The following is a 20,285-nucleotide window of genomic DNA, read 5'->3' on the forward strand; positions in this document are numbered from 1 at the left end:
GCGGCCTCGCTGTCCACGTAGGTGGGACAAGGGTGCTCACCCCGGCTCTGCGGTCTGCCACTTTGCGAAGCCACGTCCCTCTCCTGCGGAGGGCCCTCTCGGCTGCACCCTGGCTCCCTCACTGGCCTCCCAGCTCTGTCCTCCATGGGGCCTGCTTCTCCGGGCCTGCTTCCTAGGTAAGGGTGCAACGCACGCCCTAGGAGCTACAGTTCTTCATTTCCTTAAATAAAATGTGTTGAGGAATAAGAAAAGCAGATGCCTAGGAACACAGTTCCTAATGATCCCTTGAACTCGGGGCCCCCGTTGGCAGATTCCAACACAGATGAAAATCCCCAGGAACCTGTTGAGTTTACCCGAAGATGTGAGGACAGAGGTCAGTGTGACCAGGCCGAGGAGTCTGCACTAACCATCCCATGAGGTGAGTGGACCATCTCTTCACATTATCAGAGAGAAAGTCAGAAAAGGTGGAAACAAAGGGATAAAAAGGCCATCCCAAAAGCTGGCTGCTCGTCCCTCACAGTGTGTCTAAAGCTCTTCTAACACTTTCAGAAACTCATACTAGTGCCACATGGAGAAAAATGTCATTAGTATTCTTAAATGTACTTAGATGCCCTGTGGAACCCATTTTCACTGCATAGTATTAGTCAATTTATATATAAGATGTTTGTGAAAGAATAATCTGAAGTCACCTGAAAGAAAATAGTTGTTATTCTTTTAAAAAATCTTGAAAATTTAAATAGTAGGGGTAGTGCATTTGGTTAGGGTGGCAAGACAGAAGGACATGGGGAGAGAAACTGGGCAGGACTGGCCGCTGGAGAGGGACTAAGTGAGAGCTCTCCACACCTCCTCTGCTGCACGCGTTGGTGTGCAAGACCCTGGAGAGCCTGGGTGCCCTGCAGGCTCCCTGGACTGGAGACAGCTGGCCTGAGGGCAGAGGGCGAGCGGTTTCAGAAGCCACAGCATGGCCTCTGACTAAACCCCTGGCTGACAACCTGAGTACTCAGGAACCCAGCAGGCCATGGATGACCACATTCCACTCTGGTGCAGGCATATTAGTGCTCTAGCAAGACAGGGCAGACAGCCCTCAGAAGAACACAAAATCCAAAGTTGCCATATGTGTCATCTACAGTGTCCCATTGCAACCAAGAATGATTAACCCTGGGCGCAGAGAGGAAAGGCCACCCAAAACCAGGTTTTTCCTGTAGTCCTTGACTTGGAGCTAGTGGTCAGTAACTGAAGATTAGCTCTCACACATACATTCAAATAATCAAAGATGATCCATAACTCAATAAAAATACATGATTAGTGAGTGATATAATAAACCAATGAAGACATGAAAACTGTATAAAACTACATAACTATATTAAAAAGCCACAAATTCCAGAGCTGAAAAGCACATCATGGAATAAAAATCAGCTGAATAGGTCTGTCAGCACATGGACATGGACGAAGGAGTCCACTTAAAAAGGACAGATCCATAAAAATCCAATGTTAGGAGCAAGGAAAAGACGGAGTAAAGCTGAAGAGACTCTCAGGTCTTGGGAACAGGATGAGGCTTTCCAACACACCTACAAGTGGGGAATCATAGAAGAATCAGAGCACTAGTGCCTGGAATTCTCCATCGATTTGCAAATTTATAACACTCTAAGTAAGTGCCCTAGAAGAAGAAATGCGTCTGGACGCCTTACGCTCCTGCCACACAAACCTCAGAGAGCACACCTTGAAAGCTGTCAGGACAATTCGTGCTCTGAAAGGAACAATGTGACTTATGGGTGTTTTCGTCCAGAAGAGTAGGAAGCATGGAGGGTGGGATAAAATATTCAAAGTACTGAAAGAAAAATCATATAGCCCACAAATCTGTCTCTTACACACAAAGACAGAAAAGGATCTTGGATAAACAAATGCTGATGGAATTCTTGCAGCAGACCTGCAGTATAAAAATATCCAGAGAGGTCTTCAGAGTGAAGGATTCAAGATGAACCCTCAGATCCACAAAAGAAGTGACGAACACAGGGACTGGTAAATACGCAGTAGAAATCAGACTTTATTGATTTGACCTTATTTTGAAACACAGTAGTGGCTTAATACATGTTGTGTATTTCTTTGATTCTCTTGACTTTATTAAACACCCATGACAACTTAAAACAAAGTTTATAAAGTACATTTTAAGGTTTATGATGTATATTGATATGATATATATGGCAATAAGTCACTAAGGAGTGGACAAATGAGGACGCTCTGACATGAAGTTCTCACTTGGTTGTGGGTGAATGTCAGTATTAACTGGAGGTGAAACATCACCTACAACATCAAAGAAAATCAGCTAAACAGTCAACAGAGAAATTAGAAAGACACAGTAAGACATTCGACACGAAAGAAACAGCAACTGAATAGGAGACACGAAAGGGACGAGACCCATTTAAATCACAGAGCCACAGTCTAGACTTACAGTAGAACCAGACAGTTCCAATGACCACTCCATGTCAGCGGTTGGGCCTCATGGTTAAATGTGGCCTGAAGTTTGCTGTCATTGCTCTGTGAGTTCAGCTTTTCTCTGTTGGGTGAAGAAGAGGAAGAGGAAGATGAAGACGCTGGTGACCATGAAGAGGGAGGGCAGGGGACGAGTAGAAGTGCTCCTGATGTCAACCACCCTATGGCCACAGTGGGACTACCAGCCCCCGGTGACACTTGGACTGCTGTCACTTGGACTGGCAAAGATCAGCCATTTTCAGATTGGTTAAAAGAGGAAATCACATTAGACTTTGCTCGAAATCAATACGGACCTGGTGGACATTTTTAAAATGGTAATAAAGAAATTATATGAAAAAATTCATGTTTGCAACTTTGATACTTTAGATGAAGTCGACAAATTCTTCAAAAACTAGGGATTATAAAATGGACTGGAGGAGGCAGAGAAATCCCAGCCACCTATGTCTACTATGGACATTTAAATAAGAGTTAAAACTAGACCCACGCTTGCCCGTGTAAGCACCTCTAGGCCCAGATGCTTCCACTAGTGAAGGCTCTCTAAGAAGCGAGAGAAGGAAAGCACTCCCACATCTAGGACTTCAGTTTTCTCTCAGTCCCCCCAAAGGGGAAAAAATCCCAAGAAATGTAAATACTGGTATTCTCAAAAAACACGGCTGTGAAAATTCTTATCAAAGTATGTGCAAACCAAGGAGACCGCATATAAAAAGGGTGCCAGACACACAGGAGGTGGGCGCATCCAGGAAGGCAAGGTTCAGTGACCACCCGAGGGTAGACTGACGGGAAGCTTCACTACTGTAATCAGATTCAGATCCTCTCAATAGATGCAGAGAAACACTGGACCACAGGAAGCCCAGATTCGAGGTGGCGCTCTTCATGCACAGGAGTAGGAGACCCTTCATATTGATGCAAGGAGTCTGTGAACACAGCTAAGTCTGTATTTAGTGGAAAAAACACCTGCAGGTTTCTGCTTATAGTCAGGAGCAAGGCAAAATGTCTCCTTTCACTGTTTTATCTAAAGTTTCACTGGAAGTCATCGTACAAATATGACAAGAAAAATCTAAAGTAATTTGGGCCTGAAAATGAAATATTTTTTTTCATAGGTGATATGAATGTTTACACAGAAATCCTGAGGAAATTACAAAATAAGCTATAATTACTACGTGCATTTTACAAGGTTTCAGGACATTATGGAAACACACAAAATCCATTTTACTTTTTAATGCTAATCTTAAAACCATTCAAAACACCCATTTACAATGATATAAAAATAAGGTACTAAGAAATAAATTTAACAAACTATGTAAAGCACATGTGCCCTGGATACTAATAAACAAAGAAATTTCACAGTGTCAAAATATGTGGAGAAAGATCCTGAATCCACCAACTGGAAGACTCATTATCATGAAGATGGAACTCTTCTCCAGGCTGACCTATAAACTTAATCAATATCCTTGAAAATACATGTAGAATTTTGTGGAAATTCATGAGCTCATCCTAAAATGTATATGGAAATTCAAGACACCAAGGATACTCAGTTTTTTAAATGACCAAAGCCTGAGGAGTTTGTCTGATTTAAGTCTTCTCTAAATACTGCATGTTCGAGACAGCAAGTATTACAGAAGGACGGACACACAGGTCAGCAGAACAGAATTAAGAGTCCAGAAATGAATCAGCTTATGAGCTCAGCTGAATTTTGAAAAATGTGCCTTGGTTATTTTTAGAGAAAAGAATTGCTTTTTAAATAAATGGTGTTAAAATATGTGGGTATCTGTGTGGATAAAAAGAACTTTGACCCTTTCCTCACACTACACACAGGTATGATTCAAACGAGTCAGAGGTCAAAACTTTATAACTACAAATATTAGGGGGAAAATAGGAGAAAACCAACTTTTGTGGTCTTGGATTAGGCAAAGTTTCTTAAATAAGTCATGAAAAATACGAGTCATAGAGGAGAGAAGGGGGCTGAGTTGGCCTTTCTTCAAAGGATGCCATTAAGAAACAAAAGCGCTAGCCACAGGTGAGGGAAGTGTCTCGGACTCTGGACACAAATGACCCCTCTGTCAAGAGGCAGAGAGCAACTGCAGGAGGGACGGGGTGGAGCACTGTGTCAGAAAGAAGGTGGGGGTGGTCCTCTGCACCTTGGCCTCTGAGGCACATGTTGGAGGCCATAGAGGAACACGGGCCCAAATGGGAGCAGGTGTATGGGCAGGTGGGCGGGTGGGGGTGGGAGGGACAGCTCAGCTATGTCTTCTAGGCTTGGAATACACGTGCCACGGGGCCCCAGACCTCACTCCTGGGCCTTATCCACTAGCAAGGAGACATATCCCCACCAAGATCTGGATGCAGACATTCACGAAGGTTATGAGCAGGAAATAAGCCAAGTGCCAGGCAGAGACTAGTGAATGTTGGCACTCCACCCCCCAAGAAAATGTCACCTCTCACCTGAATGTCACCACTAAACACCCTGACAAGTACCTGGGTAGATTCTAAAGTCAGAAAAGTTGGGGCAAAATCCCTGTAGATAGAGTTCCGATGTCCAGGGTTCTAATGAAGTCAGTGTGAATACAGGATGCCCCTCGGCCGCTGCGTGGAGCCAGGGGAGAGATGGAGGCTGACCACTGATGGACAGCAGGGAACTCTGGGAGGAGGTGGGGGATGACCACTGAGGTAGAGCGGGGAACTCTGGGAGAAGGTGGAGGCTGAACACTGAGGGACAGCAGTGAAATATGGGTGGAGGTGGGGGCTGGCCACTGAGGAACAGCAGGGAATTATGAGTGGAGGTAGGGGCTGACCACTGAGGGACAGCAGGGAACGATGGGTGGAGGTGGGGCTGACCCCTGAGGGAGAGCAGGGAAAGATGGGTGGAGGTGGGGGCTGGCCGCTGAGGGACAGCAGGCAACTATGGGTGGAGGTGGGGCTGAGCACCAAGGGACAGCAGGGAACTCTGGGTGGAGGTGGGGTCTGAGCACTGAGGGACACCAGGGAACTATGGGTGGAGGTGGGGGCTGGCTGGTGAGAGACAACAGGGAACTATGCATGGAGGTGGGGGTAGATCACTGAGGTGCAGCAAAAAACTATGGGTGAAGGTGGGGGCTGAGCTCTGAGGGACAGCAGGGACCTATGGGTGGAGGTGGGGGCTGGCCACTGAGGGACAGCAGGGAACAATGGGTGGAGGTGGGGATTGAGCACTGAGGGAAATCAGGGAACTATGGCTGGAGGTGGGGCAGGTCGCTGAGGGACAGCAGGGAACTATGGGTGGAGGTAGGGGCTGGCCACTGTGGGACAGCAGGGAACTATGGGTGGAGGTGGGGGTAGACCACTCAGGGGCAGCAGGGAATTATGGGTGGAGGTGGGGGTAGACCGCTGAGGGACAGCAGGGAACTCTGGGTGGAGGTGGGGGCTGACTGCTGAGGGGCAGCAGGGAATGACAGTTGGACGTGGGGTTAGACCACTTTGGGACAGCAAGGAACTATGGGAGGTGGTGGGGGCTGGCCGCTGAGGGACAGCGCGGAACTATGGGTGGAGGTGGGGGCTGGCCGCTAAGGGACAGCCAGGAACTATGGGTGGAGGTGGGGGCTGGCCGCTAAGGGACAGCCAGGAACTATGGGTGGAGGTGGGGGCTGGCCGCTGAGGGACAGCGCGGAACTATGCAGGAGGTGGGGGCTGGACACTGAGGGACAGTGCGAACTATGGGTGGAGGTGGGGGCTAGTCGCTGAGGGACAGCGGGAATCTATGGGTGGAGGTTGAGCTGACCACTGAGGGACAGCAGGAAACTCTGGGTGGAGGTGGGGCTGACCCCTGAGGGACAATGGGAAAGATGGGTGGAGGTGGGGGCTGACCCCTGTGGGACAGCAGGGAATGACAGGTGGAGGTGGTGGTAGACAGCTGAAGGAGAGCAGGGAACTATGGGAGGACGTGGGTGCTGGCTGCTGAGGAACAGCAGGGAACTCTGGGAGGAGGTGGGGGCTAACGGCTGAGCAACAGCGGGGAACTCTGGGTGGAGGTGGGGGCTGACCGCTGTGGGACAGCAGGGAACTATGGGTGGAGGTGGTGGTAGACGGCTGAGGGAGAGCAGGGAATTATGGGAGGACATGGGTGCTGGCTGCTGAGGAACAGCAGGGAACTCTGGGATAAGTTGGGGGCTAACCACTGAGCGACAGCGGGGAACTCTGTGTGGAAGTGGGGGCTGGCCAATGAGGGACAGCGCGCAACTATGTGAGGATGTGGGTGCTGGCCGCTGGTGGAGGTGGGGGCTGGCCGCTGAGGGACAGTGCGGCACTATGGGTGGAGGTGGGGGCTGGTCGCTGAGGGACAGCGGGGTTCTATGGGCGGAGGTGGGGCTGACCGCTGAGGGACAGCGAGGAACTATGTGAGGATGTGGGGGCGGACCGCTGAGGAACAGCCGAGAACTATGGGTGATGGTAGGGGCTGAGCACCGAGGGACAGCAGGGATCTATGGGTGGAGGTGGGGGCTGACCGCTGAGGGACAGCAGGGAACTGGGTGGAGGTGGGGGCTGAGCATCGAGGGACAGCAAGGAACTCTGGGTGGAGGTGGGGGCTGACCGCTGTGGGACAGCAGGGAATGACAGGTGGAGGTGGTGGTAGACGGCTGAGGGAGAGCAGGGAACTATGGGAGGAACTATGGGTGCTGGCCGCTGAGGGACAGCAGGGAACTCTGGGTGGAGGTGGGGGCTTACCGCTGAGTGATAGCGGGGAACTCTTTGTGGAGGTGGGGGCTGGGCGCTGAGGGATAGCGTGGAAGTATGGGAGGAGGTGGGGGCTGGCCGCTCAGGGACAGCGTGGAATTATGGATGGAGGTGGGGACTGGTCGCTGAGGGACAGCAGGGATCGATAGTTGGAGGTGTGGCTGGTGGCTGAGGGACAGCGGGGAATCTATGGGAGGAGGTGGATCTGGCCGCTGAGGTACAGAGTGGAACTATGGGAGGAGGTGTGGGCTGACCACTGTGCAACAGTAGGGAACTATGTGAGGATGTGGGGGCGGACCGCTGAGGGACAGCGGATAACTGTGGGTGGAGTTGGGGCTCACCCCTTAGGGACAGCGGAGAACTATGGGTGGAGGTGGGGGCTGGCCGCTGAGGGACAGCGGGGAACTATGGGTGGAGATGGGGGCTTGCCTCTGAAGGACAGCAGGGAAATATGGGTGGAGGTGGGGACTGTCCACTGAGCGACAGAAGGGAGGCTGGCCACTGAGGGACCGCAGGGTACTATGGGAAGAGGTGGCGGCTGAGCACAGAGAGACAGCAGGTAACTATGGGTGGAATTGGGGGCTGGCCGCTGAGGTACAGTAAGGAACTATGGAAGAAAGTGGGGGCTGACCGCTGAGGGACAGAAGGGAACTATAGGTGGAGGTGGGGCTTACCGCTGAGGGACAGCAAGAAACTGTGTGTGGAGGTAAGGCTGACTCCTGAGCGACAGCAGGGAAAATGGGTGGAGGTGGGGGCTGGCCGTTGACGGACAGCGGGGATCTATGAGTGGAGGTGGAGCTGACCGCTGAGGGACAGCGGGGAACTATGCAAACAGGTGTGGGCTCACCACTGTGGGACAACACGCAACTATGGGAGGAGGGACTGAGCACTGAGGGACAGCGGAGAACTATGTGAGGATGTGGTGGCGGACTGCTGAGGGACTGTAGGGAACTCTGGGTGGAGTTGTGGGCTGACCCCTGAGCGACAGGGGGGGAACTATGGGTGGAGGTGGGGGCTGAGCACCTAGGGACAGCAGGCAACTATGGGTGGAGGTGGGGGCTGAGCACCTATGGACAGCAGGGAACTATGTGTGGAGGTGGAGGCTGACCGATGAGGGACAGTAGGGAAGTATGTGTTGAGGTGGGTGCTGACCGCTGAGGGACAGTAGGGAACTGTAGGTTGAGGTAGGGGCTGACCGCTGAGGGATAGCAGGGAACTGAAGGTGGAGGTGGGGCAGAACACTGAGGGACAGCAGGGAACTATGCGTGGAGGTGGGGGTTGAGCGCTGAGGGACAGCAGGAAACTATGGGTGGAGGTGGGACCTCAGCGTTGAGGGACAGCAGGGAAGTATGGTTGGAGGTGGGGGCTGGCTGCTGGGGGACATCAGGGAATTATGGGTGGCGGTGGGGGTAGACCTCTGAGGGGCAGCGGGGAACTATGGGTGGAGGTGGGAGCTGGCCGCTTATGGACAGCAGAGATCTATGGGTGGAGGTGGGGCTGGCCGCTGAGGGACAACAAGGAACTATGGGTGGAGGTGGGGCTGACCGCTGAGGGACAGCGGGGAAATGTATGTTGAGGTGGTGCTGAACACTGAGGGACAGCAGGAAACTATGTGTGGAGGTGCAGACTGGCCGCAGAGGGACAGCAGGTAACTATGGGTGGAGGTGGGGGCTGGCCGCTGAAGGACAGCAGGGAACTATTGGTGGATGTGTGAGCTGGCTGCTGAGGGACAGCGGGAAACTATGGGGGGAGGTGGGCGCTGGCCACTTATGGACAGCGGGGAACTATGAGGGGAAGTGGGGGCTGGCCGCTTAGGGACAGCGGGGAACTATGGGTGGCGGTGGGTCCGAACACTGAGGGACAGCAGGGAACTTTGGGAAGAGGTGGGGGCTGGCTGCTGATGGACAGCACGGAACTATGGGAGGAAGTGGGTGCTGGCCGCATAGGGACAGTGCGGCACTATGGGTGGAGGTGGGGGCTGGTCGCTGCGGGACAGCGGGGATCTATGGGAGGAGGTGGGGGCTGGCCTCTGAGGGACAGCGGGGAACTATGGGTGGAGGTGGGGGCTGAGCACCGATGGACCGCCTGGAACTATGGGTGGAGGTGGGAGCTGGCCGCTTAGGGACAGAAGGGAACTATGGGTGGAGGTGAGGGTTGAGCACCTAGGGACAGCAGGGAACTATGTGTGGAGGCGGAGGCTGACTGATGATAGACAGTAGGGAAGAACTATGTGTGGAGTGGGGGCTGACCGCTGAGGGACATTAGGGAACTCTATGTTGAGGTAGGGGCTGACCGCTGAGGGATAGCAGGGAACTGTAGGTGGAGGTGGGGCTGAACTCTGAGGGACAGCAGGGAAGTATGGTTGGAGGTGGGGGCTGGCTGCTGGGGGACATCAGGGAACTATGGGTGGCGGTGGGGGTAGACCTCTGAGGGGCAGCGGGGAAGTATGCGTGGAGGTGGGGGCTGGCCGCTTATGGACACCAGGGATCTATGGGTGGAGGTGGGGGCTGGCCACTGAGGGACAGCAGGGAACTATGGGTGGATGTGCGGGGTGAGCACCTAGGGACAGCAGGGAACTATGTGTAGAGGTGGGGGCTGAGCGCCGAGGGACAACAGGTAACTATGGGAGGAGGTGGGAGCTGATCACTGAGGGACAGTGGAGAACTATGGGTGGAGGTGGGGCTGAGCACCTAGGGACAGCATGGAACTCTGGGAGGTGGTGGGGGCTGAGAGCTTAGGGACATCAGGGAACTATGGGTTCAGGTGGGGACTAACCGCTGAGGGACAGCAGGGAACTATGGGATGAGGTGGGGGCTGACCGCAGAGGGACAGTGGAGAACTATGGGTGGAGGTGGGGCTGACCGCTGAGGGACAGCGGGGAACTATCGTTGGAGGTGGGGGCTGAGCACCGAGGGATAGCAGGGAACTCTGGGTGGAGGTGGGGGCTGACCGCTGAGGGACAGCAGGGAATGACAGTTTGAGGTGGTGGTAGACAGCTGAGGGAGAGCAGGGAACTATGGGAGGAGGTGCGGCATGGCCGTTGTGGGACAGCAGGGAACTCTGGGTGGAGGTGGGGGCTGGCCGCTGAGGGCCAGCGGGGAACTATGGGTAGAGGTGGGGGCTGGCCGCTGAGGGACAGCGGGGAATATGGGTGGCGGTTGGGTTGACCGATGAGGGACAGCGGCGAAGTATGGGAGAAGGTGGTGGCTGGCCGCTGACGGACAGCGGGTAACTACGGGTGGAGGTGGGGGCTGAGCGCTGAGGGACAGTAGAGAATTATGGGTGGAGGTGGGGGCTGGCCGCTGAGGGACAGGTGGGAACTGTGCGTTGAGCTTGGGGCTGGCCGCTGTCGGACAGCGGGGAACTCTGGGTGGAGGTGGGGGCTGAGTTCCGAGGATAGCGGGTAAGTATGGGTGGAGGTTGGGGCTGACCGCTGAGGGACAGCAGGGAGCTATGGGTGGACGTTGGAACTGGGCTCTGAGGGACAGCGGGGAGCTACGGGTGGAGGTGCGGGCTGAGCGCTGAGGGACAGCAGGGAAATATGGGTGGAGGTGGGGTCTTGTCTCTGAGGGACAGCAGGGAAATATTCGTGGAGGTGGTCACTGTCCACTGAGGGACAGAAGGGGGGCTGGCCCATGAGGGACAGCAGGGTATTATGGGTAGAGGTGGGGGCTAAGTAACGAGTGACAGCAGAGAACTATGGGTGGAATCGGGGGCTGGTCGCTGAGGTATAGCAGGGAACTATGGGAGAAGGTGGGGGCTGACCGCTGAGGGACAGCAGGGAACTAGAGGTGGAGGTGGGGGCTGACCGCTGAGGGACATCAAGGAACTATAGGTGGAGTGGGACTGAACACTGAGGGACAGCAGGGAACTATGGGTGGAGGTGGGGCTGACCACTGAGGGACAGCAGGAAACTCTGGGTGGAGGTGGGGGCTGACCCCCGAGGGACAACAAGGAATGATGGGTGGAGTTGGGGCTGACCCCTGAGGGACAGCAGGGAATGATGGGTGGAGGTGGGGGCTGGGCGCTGAGGGACAGCAGGGAACTATGGTTGGAGGTGGGGGTGGCTGGAGAGAGAGACAACAGGGAACTATGGATGGAGGTGGGGTTAGACCACTGAGGTGCAGCAGGGAACTATGGGTGGAGGTGGGGGCTGGCCACTGAGGGAAAACAAGGAAATATGGGTGGAGGTGGGGGTTGAGCACTGATTGACAGCAGGGAACTATGGGTGCAGGTGGGGGCTGACTGCTGAGGGACACCAGGGAACTATGGGAGGAGGTGGGGGCTGATCACTGAGGGACAGTGGAGAACTATGGGTGGAGGTGGGGTTGACCGCTGAGGGACAGTGGGGAACTGTGTGTGGAGGTGGGGGCTGAGCACCAAGGGACAGCAGGGAACTCTGGGTGGAGGTGGAGGCTGGCTGCTGAGGGACAGCAGGGAACTATGGGAGGAGGTGGGGGCTGGCAGCTGAGGGACAGCGGGGAACTCTGGGTGGCGGTGGGGCTGACCACTGTGGTACAACGGGGAACTATGCAAGGAGGTGTTGGCTTCCCACTGTGGGACAGCACCCAACTATGAGAAGAGGTGCGGCCTCAGCGCTGCGGGACAGCGGGGACCTATGTGAGGTTGTGTTGCCGCACTGCTGAGGGACAGCGGGGAACTCTGGGTGGAGTTGTGGGCTGACCCTGAGCGATAAGGGGGAACTATGGGTGGAGGTTTGGGCTGAGCACCAAGGGACAGCAGGGAACTATGTGTGGAGGTGGGGGCTTGTCTCTGAGGGACAGTAGGGAAATATTTGTGGAGGTGGGGGCTGTCCACTGAGGGACAGAGGGGAGGCTGGCCCCTGAGGGACAGTAGGGTACTATGGGTAGAGGTGGGGGCTGAGCACCGAGGGACAGCATGGAACTATGGGTGGAATTGGGGCCTACCGCTGAGGTATAGCAGGTAACTCTGGGTGGAGGTGGGGTCTGACCCCTGAGGGACAACAGGGAATGATGGGTGGAGGTGGGGCTGACCCCTGAGGGACAGCAGGGAACGATGGGTGGAGGTGGGGGCTGGCCGCTGAGGGACAGCAGGGAAATATGGGTGGAGGTGGGGGCTGACCACTGAGGGACAGCAGGGAACGATGGGTGGAGGTGGGGGCTGGCCGCTGAGGGACAGCAGGGAAATATGGGTGGAGGTGGGGGTGGCTGGTGAGAGACAACAGGGAACTATGGATGGAGGTGGGGGTAGACCACTGAGGTGCAGCAGGGAACTATGGGGGGAGGTGGGGGCTGAGCTCTTAAGGACAGCAGGGACCTATGGGTGGAGGTAGGGGCTGGCCACTGAGGGAAAGCAAGGAAATATGGGTGGAGGTGGGGGTTGAGCCCTGAGGGACAGCAGGGAACTATGGGAGGAGGTGTAGGCTGACCGCTGAGGGACAGCGGGGAACTATGGGTGGAGGTGAGGTTGACCGCTGAGGGACAGCGGGGAACTGTGGGTGGAAGTGGGGGCTGACCGCTGAGGGACAGAGGGGAACTGTGGGTGGAGTTGGGGGCTGACCCCTGAGGACAGTGGGGAACTATGGGTGGAGGTGAGGTTGACCGCTGAGGGACAGCGGGGAACTATGGGTGGAGGTGGGGGCTGACCGCTGAGGGACAGAGGGGAACTGTGGGTGGAGTTGGGGGCTGACCCCTGAGGACAGTGGGGAACTATGGGTGGAGGTGGGGGCTGAGCAGAGAGGGACAGCAGGGAAATATGGGTGGAGGTGGGGGCTGAGCAAGGAGGGACAGCAGGCAACTATGGGTGGAGGTGGGGGCTGAGCATCGAGGGACAGCATAGAACTATGGGTGGAGGTAGGGCTGACCGCTGAGGGACAGCAGGGAACTCTGGTTGGAGGTGGGAGTTGGCTGCTGAGGGACAGCAGGGAACTATGGGTGGAGGTGCGGGCTTGCTGGGGCTGAGCACAGAAGGACAGCAGGGAACTATGGGTGGAGGTGGGGGCTGAGAGCTGAGGGTCAGAAGGCAACAATGGGTGGAGGTGGGGCTGAGCACAGAGGGACAGCAGGCAACTCTGGGTTGAGGTGGGGGTCTGAGAGCTGAGGGATAGCAGTGAACTATGGGTGCAGGTGGGGGCTGACCACTGAGGGACAGCGGGGAATTATGGGAGGAGGCAGGGGCTGAGAGGTGAGGGACAGCGGGCAAGTATGTGTGGAGGTGTAGGATGGCCGCTGAGGCACAGAGGGCAACTATGTGCGGAGGTGGGGGCTGAGCTCCGAGGGTCAGCAGGGTAATATGGGTGGAGGTGGGGGCTGGCCGCTGAGGGAAAGCAGGGAACTATGGGTGGAGGTGGGAGCTGAGCGCTGAGGGACAGCTGTGAAGTATGGGAGGATGTGCGGGCGGATCGCTGAGGGACAGCGGGAACTATGGGAGGAGGTAGGGGCTGACCGTTGAGGGACAGCAAGGAAGTATAGGTGGAGTGGGACTTAACACTGAGGGACAGCAGGGAACTATGGGTGGAGGTGGGGCTGACCGCTGAAGGACAGCAGGGAACTATGGGTGGAGATGGGGGCTGGCTGCTGAGGGACAGCAGGGAACTATGGGTGGAGATGGGGGTTGACCACTGAGGGACAGCAGGGAACTATGGTTGGAGGTGTGGCCAGGCCGCTGAGGGACAGCAGGGAACTATGGTTGGAGGTGGGGGCTTACCGCTGAGGGACAGCAGGGAACTATGGGTAGAGGTGTGGGCTCCCCGCTGAGGGACAGCAGGGAACTATGGGTGGACGTGGGTGCTGGCCACTGATGGACAGTCGGAAACTATGGTTGAGCTGGGGGCTGGCCGCTGAGGGATTGTGGGGAACTTTGTGTGGAAGTGGGGCTGACCGCTGAGGGACAGCAGGGAACTATGGGTGGAGGTGGGGCTGATCACTGAGGGACAGCAGGGAACTATGGGAGGAGGTGGGGGCTGACTGCTGAGGGACAGCAGGGAACTATGGGAGGAGGTTGGGGCTGAGCACTGAGGGACAGCAGGGAACTATGGGTGGAGGTGGGGGCTGAGCACTGAGGGACAGCAGGGAACTATGGGTGGTAGTGGGGGCTGAATGCATGTGGGAGGACCCTGTCTCTCTTTATTGTCAGGAGCAGGTGGGAACTTGTCTCTTTGGGAGGTTAAGTCCCACCTGCTGTTGCACCCAGAGTGGGGAGAGGCCCATGTTGCACTCCGCAGCCATTCTGACACCCTCAGAGCTCTTGCTTGGAGCAGCATGGAGATGGCCTGGGCAGTTGAGGCTGGGATCTCTCTCCTAGGCCCTAACAGAACACTGAAGGTGGCAGTTAGGAGGGCCCCACAGGGCCTCTGTTCTCACCGTGCCCCTCCTGGGTCTGTGCTGACCTCAGAGCTGTAAGGAAGAGCTGCCTGTGGGTGGAATGGCCGGAGGACATCCTTGTGAAGGTTTCCAGTGAAACTTCAGGGATAGGCAGAGCCCACCCCAGAGGCCAGGCCCTTCCAGTGTGGTTTGAGCTGCTGCTCAGAGGCAGGGTGTGCACGGGGCCGACTGACCAGACTTGAGGATGGGGTGTCCTGGCAATCAGGTGGAAAGGCGAGAACCTGAAGCCAGACTGCAGAGTGTGGAGGGTGGGCACTGGCATCCCTGAGGGAGTTCTGGAGTAGAGGGACAGCAGGGCTTTAGGTGGACACCTCAGGAGACCTATGGGTCTCAAGGCTGAAGGCACAAGTGGACCAAGGACAGAGGCATTGGTCTTTCCCATTATCCCAAGTGGGGCTGAGGGACAAGGGTAGACTTGGGTGCAGGCCAGTGGGTTGGCCAGACAGATGGCCAGGAGCAAGGGCAGAAGAAGGGAGGACACTTCCCTCCGCAGCATATCGAATTGAGTAGGAAACTGGAGAGGACAAGAATTGGACACTACAGGACTTAGCCGCAGATGACTGGGAGGATCCAAGAGCCACACAAATGGCGGTGGGACACACAAGGACAGGTCGTCGTGGGATGTAGGACCTCAGCGTGGACACCGTGCAGCTCACCATCTTTCCTGGGGACCAAGACGTGGGTCACACTGACCTCAAGAACAGTAGAGGTTTGTCCCTCCACTCCTTCGACACCTGCAAGGCTGCTGAGCGTGTAGGGGGGCCTGGCCCATCCCCATGATCCTCTGTTCCCAGTGTGGACGCTGCTCTGCAGTTTCAGCTTTGTTGCTGCGGCCATCGAAGAGGCACCCTGTCCCATGGACCCTGCGCGGCTCCTGCTGTGTGGCAGCTGTGAAGACCCTCCTGGTGCTCCCACCCTCCCACCCACTGCTGAGTCCAGTGGACATGGCGACCCCTGGGCACCCTCGGCCTCCCTGGAATGCAGAGGTCAGGTCAGGACTCCCCTGCAGCCTCAGACGATGGGCAAACTGTGCCAGGCACAGGGTGCCGTGAGTGAGATGTCGTGCCAGCTCATCATCACCGGGAGGCTACCTGGGCAGCCAGCCACTAGGAAACGTGGCGAGGGCACTACGCTCACTGTAGCTCCATGAATTGCATGAAGGTGGCCTGGTGGGCGGTGAAGCTTCATGCAGAAGGGGCCTCTGGAGCAGCCTTGAGGAGTGGACGAACCCAGTGTGGGAGCAAGACCTTAGCTGCTGGGTCTGCCTTTGTCAGCCATGTGTGTCCTCTCAGGTGCCACATCATCTGTCGCACAGAAGTCTGTGTCACCAGTCAGTGTTTGTGGTGGTTTCTGAGTCCTGGACAGTTTCTCATGGCTCCCACAGCACGGGGGGGGGGGGGCACCCTGTTGCTTGCAGTGTGAGGGGGGTATGCGAGCATGTGGCCGTGCCCTGCCTGTGAGGCTCTCCTAGGACCCAGGAGCTGGAGGTAGGTCTGGGTGTGGGAGGCGGCCAAATCCCAGCTTCCCGGGGCAGCTCCTCCTCCCCTCCTGGGCACTGGGGACAGCTGCTGCCCTTGTGGACGAACCTGACCGCAGCTGTGCTTTGTGGACTCATGGCCTCTAAACAGCCTGGAGCCTGCTCTTGTCCCTGCTTTCTGACTTGCCGCTTCCCCAGTTGGTCTGTGGCTGGAGCTGCCGAGCCAGCTGCTGGTCCCTGTCGATGCTGGCTCTCAGAACAGGAGGGCCGCTGCCTTCCCAGCTTGGCTTGGGCGCCCCGCGCAGGAGACAGTAGCAACCAGGGGGTTGGGGCTGCTGACCTCTGGTTGCCCTCCTGGCCCGCGTGGCCTTCAGGACGTGGGGAAGACAGACCTGCTTCAGCAGTGGCTGACTCCCCTGGACACCTGGCAGGTCCTGCTCAGGTTAAAGCAGCTGCAGACATTCCCTGTCTAATGACTTTCCTTATTGCCTGACAATCTATCTGAACTATCGGCTCATTTCCAACCTGCCAGTTCTCTCAAAAGTTATGGGAATGGCCTTCAAACTGCAGCCTCAGCACCTCACCGTGGGCTGGCTGTGCACAGAGAGCCTGTCACCAGAGGGCAGAGGCCCAGGGAGCCTCTGCAGCACTCTCAGGGCTGGCATGGGGGAGCCACTCTGCTGTCATGGCTGGCCTGGGAGTGCTGCGGCCTCTAAGGGCAAGGCAGAGAACACTGGCCGTGGCCAGCATCGGTGCCCTTGGCACAGATGGGGAAGCACAGGGAGAACTGGCCCCCAGGTGGGCTCTGTGCTGGGCAGTGCTCTGTGTTCACTTCCACAGTGTCCCAAGGACTTTGTCCCCCCGGGGAGGCAGGGCATTGAGGACAATGTCCTGCCCCCCCTGGGGGAAGGAACTCACTTAGGAACGCTGTGCTCAGGGTTCCCTGGCAGCTCAGTCATGCCAGGGACATGGTGAGAGCTCCCTACGCTCCTGCCAGCCCCAATGCCAGGCAGGATGTGGGGGGAGCAGAGGAGCCGACCCAACCAGGGAAGGAGCCGGCGCTCCTTCTGCCCCTCCCCGTGGGCAGAGCCCACAGTCACTGAGGTCTCTGCTCCATGTGGGAAAGGAACCTAAGGCACCTCCGCCCTCCCACACGTGTCTGTCTCCGCCCTCCCAAACCTGAGCTGAGGAGGCAACGTGAGGGCAGCGTGTTGGAACTGCACAAGGAATACAGGAAATGGCTGCTGTGGTCATTGGTGATGCTCTAAGAGGCCTGGTCTCTGCCCTGGAGGCCCTACTTGAAGGAGAGGCAAGCACAGAGAGGCATTTTCATACCACAGCGTTCTCTCTGTGTGGAACAGTTGTGGTGTCCTGGGTTTTCCCCAATCTAGGTCCCCCAAATTAGGCCAGGCACTGCCACCAGCCCCTCCTCAGCCCGGTGGACTTCTGCCTAAGAACCAGCCTCTGCCCTGCTGGCCTGATTTACTCAGCTCGGAGCACCCTCAGGGTCCCTCCTACACAGCGTCTTCCTTCCCACAATCTAAATGGGTCATGCTTTCTGTTGGTTCCTGCTTCTCTCTCCTCGGAGACCTCTCTGCTCTGCGTCTGCCCATCAGGCCCTGGTCCTTAAAAGTCAGCATGATCTGCACACATGGACCCATCGCACTTCGGTGGTCCCTAGAGGTGGGCAGAAGAAGAGCTACGGGTGGCAGGTATGTCCACAGGTCGCCTCCTGCAGACAGAGGGAGGTGAGGAGGTGCAGCTGCACTGGGTTCAGGCCAGTGGTTTGCATCTATCTGAGAGCAGTGTGCTCTCCACCATAATTCCCCTCTGGTCCTCGGTCTCTCACTTCCCTGGACTCTCGCCCCAGCAAGTGCCTGTAGCATTTGTGTGGAGTGGTTTTTGCTACTCACAACATGATCTTGTTCTGTAGGGAGACGGTCAGCCCAGGAGGGCCACAGGAGGACAGGGATTGCCACGAGGGCATGTGTCTGGCTGTCGGGTCATCCTGGCACAGCAGGGAAAGGAGCCTTCAGGGGGACACAGGTGTGTCATGGAGGGAGAGCCCCCGCCTGTGAGCCACTGGGCCGTGGTCTCCTTCACTGTCCTGGCCCCATTTCCCGATCTGTAAAAAGAAGCAGCTGCCCTGAGTTATGTCCAGTGACCCTGAAGTCTCTGAGATCAGGTGGGTGCCAATTGCCCCTGAAGATACCCAGGCAGTGCCATCTTCAGCCTTAGATGTGACACCCCTGCTGCACAAGACGTGCCAACCCAGGAAAGCACACATTGGTTTGGGAATGGCATCTCACCTGTCCACAGAAGTTTATGCTGACCCACAGTCCACTCTCTCATCCAATCCTAACCCTAACAGGCAGCAGGAAAAGCTCTCACCCCATGCTGTGGTTCAGGAAAGCAAGACAGAGACACGACTGCTTTTTCCAAGGTTTCTGCATAAATAAAACTGAAATTCAGACTGCAGCAGGTCACCCTGCAATCCATCTTTCAAAGAGCGCATGCCCACCCTTTCCCTTACCTTGGAGAGGGTCAGCAGACCCAGGCTGGACATCAGTGCCCACAGGGAGGGCCATGCTGCCTGTCCTGTGGGCTGGGCCTTTGCTCTCCCTGCTCACCTGCCTGGCCTCCCTTGCAGGGCCAGCTCCTCCCCTGCTGGTCACTGACAGTGCTCCCTGGGGAGTGTCCCTGATTGTCCTTATTATTCTGAGACTTTAGTTAAAGCTATTTATTCCACCTTGGCCATGGCTCAGGAGCCCTCTGGAGCGACAGCCACCTTGCCAACCTGTTGCCTGTCCCATCGCTCCAGAGCCACGTTGGCCATATAAAGAAGGGCTTGCACCCAGTGGGCTTCCCTTCTTGTGGCAGCTGCTGCTCCTTGACGCACCAGGGACCAGGGTGACTTTGCTACCAGAGTAGCTCAGCCCCGAGCTTCTCAGACTTCAGTTGCTGCCATGCCCACCCTGCCGTGCCCACCCTGCCATGCCCACCTCTGGAGCCACAGTGGCTGTGGAGGTGAGCTCACTACCTGGGCCACCACAGGTGTGTCTCTGGATTGGTGTGGTGTATTCACCCTGCTGACAGAGCGCACAATTGTGAAGTTTGGTCAGATGTTCCAGGAAGTCAGGTTGACGTCTCTGAGAGGAGTCCCAGGTTCTTTCTCTTAGGGTGCCGAGATGGTCCTGGGGCTCCAGGTGGCTCTCCTGTTTGATTGACAATGTCTCCTAGGAAAGAGGCTGAGAAATTGGTATCCAGGTACCCTCCATAGCGGGGGGGCTCTGCAGATAGGAGGTGGGAGCTGGACATTGGGTGAGAGGCTCTTGTACCTCTTGTGCAGAGACATTGTCCGCTCTGGGGTCTATGTACCCCTGGCAGTTGAAGCTCATGCCTACAAGGACAATAGTGCCATCACTTCTGCCTTGAACATTTTCACAGCTCCCAGAGACCTTCACGTGATGGGCAGCCTCTGTAGTGGGCTCACAGCCCCCGGTGGGCTCTGGTTTCCTGATGCCACACTGACTGCAGTGTGTTTCACCTCTGTGTGCAGCACAGCCCTGGGCAGTTGCTTCCCCACTCAGAGCTCTGCTTTGCTCCCACCCTTGCCCATGTCCCCATTCTGCCAGCCATGAAGTATGAGTGGCTGCCCACATTCCTGGTGATCATAGGCCAGGGGACACTTAAAGAGTAAAAAAAAAAAAAAAAAAAAAAACACCCACCATGGGGACAGTCAGGTGCCACTACAGGTCTGTCCTTACCAGAGATTCCTTCAAAGCAAGTCTGAGACTAAAACCAAAAGTCTCTCCTTGCTCAGGCGGGTTTTCTTCTCCACTGGAGGGTGTGGAAGTGCCTGGGCTGTCACCGCCCAGGGGAGCTGGTGCAGCCAGCATGGGAGAGAGTCCCCATGGGAACCAGATGGACTGCTTGTGCCCCATCCTGGCCAGGGGGTGTGAATAAGACAGGGAAGCCTGTTCCCAGGGTGGCCAAGGCCAGCTCCAGTTCATCAAGTTCAAGTGGAAAGCTGTAGTAGCCACGCCTACCACCAAGGCTGCCGGAAGGTTCTAAGGTGCTGCTACGGGCAGCAGCCTCCACAAGCATCAGAGCTGTGGGTGGCCGTGCGGTGAGCCAGCCTGCAGACACCGGCCCCAAGTCTGTCCCTCTGTGTGTCAAACTGAGTGCAGTCCCTGCCCAGGGACCTAGGGGAGGGACAGGGCTGAAAGATCAGCAGACACTGGACT

General features: G+C 56.4%; 1 long non-coding RNA gene across 3 annotated transcripts; it reads left to right on the top strand.

The window, feature by feature from the left end:
* The first annotated feature begins 4,889 nt into the window (after positions 1–4,889).
* Positions 4,890–18,516, top strand: LOC144374561 (uncharacterized). Of its 3 annotated transcripts, none has more exons than XR_013433933.1 (2): positions 4,890–17,786; positions 17,972–18,516. It is a non-coding gene; the product is annotated as an uncharacterized LOC144374561 (long non-coding RNA). The 3 variants fall into 3 exon arrangements; XR_013433932.1 differs by having other exon boundaries at positions 4,890–17,750; XR_013433934.1 differs by having other exon boundaries at positions 4,890–16,048.
* Positions 18,517–20,285: the final 1,769 nt, after the last annotated feature.

The sequence above is a fragment of the Ictidomys tridecemlineatus genome, unplaced genomic scaffold (assembly GCF_052094955.1).
Source record: "Ictidomys tridecemlineatus isolate mIctTri1 unplaced genomic scaffold, mIctTri1.hap1 Scaffold_75, whole genome shotgun sequence".
Lineage (NCBI taxonomy): Eukaryota > Metazoa > Chordata > Mammalia > Rodentia > Sciuridae > Ictidomys > Ictidomys tridecemlineatus.